Source organism: Malania oleifera, chromosome 6, assembly GCF_029873635.1.
Source record: "Malania oleifera isolate guangnan ecotype guangnan chromosome 6, ASM2987363v1, whole genome shotgun sequence".
Taxonomy (NCBI): domain Eukaryota; kingdom Viridiplantae; phylum Streptophyta; class Magnoliopsida; order Santalales; family Ximeniaceae; genus Malania; species Malania oleifera.
In genome coordinates, this window is record NC_080422.1 from 101744643 (window position 1) to 101750642 (window position 6000).

A 6000-nucleotide genomic window follows, 5' to 3' on the forward strand; every position below is an offset into this window, starting at 1 on the left:
CCTGCACGAATAGAGCTCTGTCAGAGTTATCAGTACACAACCAATGCCACGAGGTAATTAGACATATTTTGAAAGTTTCAAAGCTGGTCATTGTCCTAAATTTTCATATACATGATTTAAAAACTGAAATGGGCAAAGTCACAGGGTTGAGTACCGTGTGGAAGGAATCGTACATTGTATGAGCCTGTACCCTACCCTAACCTCGGGGACTCTCACCTGTAATGATGCTATATTATGTTTATATATCTTGCAAAATATTGTACTATGAATGTGATAATGTGCAACTGTTTTTAAATTGGATTAAACTCATGTAGTCACGTGCTGATGTAATATATTCCACCTTAATGAGAAGTGTTTCACCCCAATCTTACAACCTTTGTTTCAGGTCCTACAAGACGTCGACCTTAGTTCTTTTAGAGGGACTTTGGCGCGTAGAGTCTTGTTAGTAGACGTAAGTTTTTGTGTCAGTACTGGGTTGTTAGTCTGGTGGAATGTAAGAGGATATAATATGTTTATGTTTTAAACATGGATATTGTGTACTGAAAAAATATAGATAGAATTCTAGTATATGTCTAATAGAACCCCGTAAGAATGTTTATGTTATCCACTTTGCATGAATACAAATATGTATGAGATACACCCGTTTGTCCCTATTTAGGGCAGCTTGTTTATGTATGTTTATCACATACAAGTAATCCGTATGTGTAGTAGCACTCTGGGTTCTTATAAAGGACCGGGGCATTACAGAGACAAACTCAACCAAGTGTTTCAAGTTCAAGGTGGAGCAGTTAGATATGTTTTCAAGTTCTCCTAAGGGGTGTATAATCGCCAAGGTAGAGATTGTTGTTTATGGTGTGACTCTTATACTTAGGGTTTCATAAACAAAGGAAGGAAGAAAAACATAAGGGTACTGCATAGCAAGGACTTGTCGACGAGTGTCCTGTCCTCGTCGACGAGTAGATACCGAGAGACCCAAAAGTTCAGAGTTTCTGAGATATTGAGAACAGAAAAATAGGTCGTCGACGAGTGGCCGTACTAGTTGACGAGTGGCCGTATTAGTTGACGAGTGACCTTCTCTGGCTCGTCAACGAGTGCCCTATCCTCGTCGATGAGTGCATTTGGGTTGCGAGCAAATATTTGAATTTTGAATTGGAACATTGGGGTGGTTGGGAATTTGGAGGGAAACTTCTGAGAGAGTCTTATTTATGTTCTTCTGGGCGTGTATTGATTGAAGATTGAGATTATTGTGAAGTGTATTGTGTACTTTGACATTTCTTAGTGAAATTCATGTGCCGATTGCTTCTGTGAATGTAAGCTTTGCCAAACCACCTTAATTCTCGTGTTGATTCTTGTTATTTCTCAATTTTTTGGTTGTTTTTCATTTGCTTGTTATTGATTTACTTATTCCGCTGTGCATTCTATATTCGATCATTATATAACAAAACACTTGTGAATGAATGAATTAATTTTTTTTGGCTATTAAATGTCACAAAATATTATTAATCTAAATCACTTTAACTGCGTGGTAAAAAATAAGAAGTGTAAAAAATAAGAAGAACGTATGAACTTCCTGTAAACTAAAACATACTAAAGAAACAAAAAATCATTTGTCACTACTACTACGTAATGATCTATGCAACTGTTTAACTTTTTCTAATTAATTAACTTTAATCTCGATTAATTTTTTTAATCAAGCATCAATTCTTAATTTTCGCTTTGAATGTGATTGACCTATTGAATAGAGAATCAAGTTAGTGCATGTCATTTTGATTTAATAATAAGAGTTTGTTTTCTAAAAGATTAATATTTTAAAAAAATTTTAGGATATTTCTATTGATATTAATTTTTTTCCGTTTTATTTGGAGTGTCAATTGAATGAAAATTTGAAATTTTTTTTGGGACTTTTTGTGCAAAAGTCAAAATTTATGAATGATTAAAGAGATAAAGAATAAATACTGCTAAAACTTGGTGAGCATAAATGTCAACACAAGGGAAAAAAAGTTTTTTTCTTTTTTAACTTAAAAATGATTATTCTCTACATAATAATAATAATAATAATAATAATAATAATAATAATAATAATGGATAATTGTATATGCTTAATCATAGCTAATTAATGCATGTAACCTTTGATTATGATTGTAATTATTAATTAGATTACATCAAACAAATATTAGTTGTGCACCATTTTTATCTCTCTCACATTCATTTTTTTTTTTCTATAAACATGCTTTGGTACAAAAATAAAAAATTATAGGCAGCAAATTTTTAATAAACCTATAGTTGGCAAATAGAAATAAAGATTTTTTTTCTTTGATTAAAGACCTAATGGGTTTAAGCTATACAATAAAATATAACTCATCTCTCGGTCCACACCTTTTTTGAGAAGCCAAACATAAACGTTTTATACTCTAATTCTTGAAAATCACTCTAAGAGACAGATTTACGGGGGAAAAAAAAAAATACTCCAACACAATAATATATACATACACACACACACACACACACACACATATATATATATATATATATATATTTACGGGGGGAAAAAAAAATACTCCAACACAATAATACACACACACACACACACACACACACACACACATATATATATATATATATATATATATATCATAATAAATAAATAAAAAAGGCAACTCGGTGCATAAAGCTCTCACTTATGTAGAGTCCGAGGAAGTAGCGGACTACAATGGGTCTATAGTATGTAACCTTACCTTACATTTTTGCAAGAGTCAGTTTTTATGTCTCAAACTTGTGACCAATAGGTCACACGACGCTAACCTTACCATTATGCCTAAGTTTCCCTTCCTATTTCTAATATATTTATCATAATTAAATAAACAAATGCTTTGCTTTCATTTAAAACAAACAAATAAATAAATAGTTCTTCTTGTTGGTTTTTTGCATTTTGGTTTATCGTGACCTAACTAGATCCTTCTCTAAATGATTAGTTTCTTCATTTTCTAAGTCTTACGATCTCCCCATTTGACATAAAAATTTTAAATACCTATTTTTCTTTGGATCTAATAATACTTGGGTTTTTAATTTTTTGATTTTGAGTTATTATTCATGCATCTCTTTTATCATAAGCCTAACTCACGGAATTTAAGAAGGACATATTTTAATTTAGAGAGAAAAAAATGGGAGACAAAATTAAACTTCCATGGATGAAAAGAGAATTACCCATATCTTATTATTAGAGATGTTAATTAATTAAAAGACAATTTTCAAACTTCACCTGCAAGTAATTAAGATTATGCTTTTATGTTTTAATTAATAATTGGTATCATAAATCTCTTTTAGCCAAGAATACTACTCATGCCAATTAAGACCCACTTTAATGACTGCCAGTGATCATACTTTAAACTTCATCTCTCTTCTCACATTCCACCATAATTAATGGAGAAAAAAGTACTTCATGCCATCAAATTAAGTTTATACACCAAAAGTTCAAGTCCTCAAGAGATGTGGCCTGCTGACGATACCATTAGATCAATGTGACTTGGTCTAAATTTCACTAGTGATTGCTTATTTTATGATTTTATGATTATTGTTACGAGGCATACCAATTGTAAGTAATTTAATTAGTCTTTTTTTAATTATGAGTTTATGCGAATCAAAGTATTAAGTGCATGATTACTTTGACTTTAGGTCGAACATGTGAGTGTAAATGAATCTAAATCAGATACTTAGTCAATTTCTCTAGCATGATCAATCTTAAAGAGGTTAAGATCGAGAGGATCAAGAACTGTACATTTCAATAATCCTTAGGTTCAGTATTCAAAAGGGTGATATGACTAAAGCTAATTCATTCGAGCCCTTTAAGATGAATCCTTATAATGTTAACTCGGAAATAATTAGTGTCCATTAATATATGTGTGCGTATTTTTTGAGAAAACAATATAACAAAGTGTAAATTTATAAATTTTAGAAATTATATATGTATACTCTCATTTTAATTGATTGATGGAATTATAGCCACATACATCTACTATATGTTGGATTGTTAAAAAATGTTTAAAAATCGATCCGACCTAAATTGAACCAAATTTTGATTAATTGATTTGTTTGATTGGTTTTCGGTTCATTTTTTTTTTTTTTGATATCGCCCGGGTGTCCACGTCCGTTTTACGGTCCGTGACTAATCCCACACCTCATGACACTAGCCCCACAACACCATGAGGAGGTATATCAGGAGTCCAGGGAAAGAATCGAACTCGAGAGATGCAATTGCTGACCTCGCAAGAGGCACTCTCAGCATCCGATCTTACCACTTGAGCCATGCCCTGGGGCTTCGGTTCATTTTTTCTTGACTTGAAGCTAACTGAACTATGGTTAATCAAAGGATTCAGATGAATTTTGATTCACAAAAAGGCCGAACTAAAACCTTCTGCCAGATTCAATTTCTAAAGGTTTGATTCAGATCACTTAACCATGAACAGCCCCACTTAAACCCTACAATGCAAATTAAAGAAAAGCTATAATTGCATGTGGTTCCATGCATCATATATATATATAATATGGGAAGCTAATTGTCAGTAAAAGCTAAGCACGCGAGCTTCTGCCTCCACTAGTCTAACCTGTACAGTCATGAGTACGTGAAGAAAACGACACTGTTTCTACTGTATTGCGTTTCAGAGTTGCGGGCGAAAGTAGATAGCTCATGAGTTGAAGGAACTAACAAATTATATTAATAAATAGGGAGATCCCTGAACTCAAGGAAAGAGAGAAGATGGGACGGAGGTTATTAATTAATTAATTGCAGGAGCTCGGTGTAATAATGAGCAGTTTGCCAGCGAAAAAGTTTTAGGGAAGAAGAAGCTTGATGAAGAAGGAAGAAACAGAGGGTGTTACGCAATTAGGTTGGATCAGCTTTTAAAGTTCTAAGCAGAGTTGTTAAAAATATTAATAAAAAATTTAACTAGTCGTAAGTTAATTATGTCTTCTAAATATAATTTTAATTTGAAGCATATATAGCCTCAGACTTTAGGTTGTAAGGTGCAACTACCTCCAATTCAGGCAGGGCATTCCTAATGATGTGATTAATTCTTAATCTTGCTTTCAACACGTATCATTACCATTAATCATAGCTTTATAAATAAATATATTATATTGGTTTAACACCTAATGCCATTATACTAAACAACTGTAACTTTTTCGTTTTGGTAGATCGATTTTTCTCCACTCTCTTATGATATTCTCATAGCCTATGATAATGTGTGGTTTTGGTTTCGAGAATTCGAACTCCGATTACAAAAATATTAGGATAGTGTTTTTCTAATATTAAATGACTGGAGTTATCATGAACAAATCTTTTTTCTTTTCTAAGGACTATGACTGATCATTGATTAACTTTCTAGCATTTAACCAAGCTCAAAAGTTGACCTAACTATGCTAAATTGTGGGCCGGATTTGTTTACGTTTTCTATAGTTCGTTTTTTAGGGTTAAATTGCATTAATGGTCCCTCAAACTACGAGCGCCCTTGTTTCATACTTGCATCAAAACTTCAATTTGTCTCAACAATAACTATAACTAGTAATATGATTTTGATTTCATCCCACTCTGATAGTTTCATTTCAAAATTTTTTGGAGCCTTTCACTCATAGCAATTGTGTTTGCATCAGTATCCCGTATTGTTAACTAAGCTTCATACTCTTCTTTAAATTTTTATTTGACACGCTAATAATCTCAAATTATTGGAACTGTTGCAATGCCGTCTTACTATAAACTCGATCTGAAAGCTTTTGACAAATATCCATACTTGAAGTCATTGTGCGTGATATCATCTCAAAGTACTAAAATTGGTATAATATTATCGAAACTAGTATCTTGTTACAAGATGGCCCTTGACTTATTGGCATATGAAGTCAAATTAAAAAGTACACTTAGCCAACAAAAAAAAAAAAAATTTAATTAATGCATCACCAAATCTTTCTTAATATTATTTTTAATTTGATAATGTGGTTAAGGTTTTATAT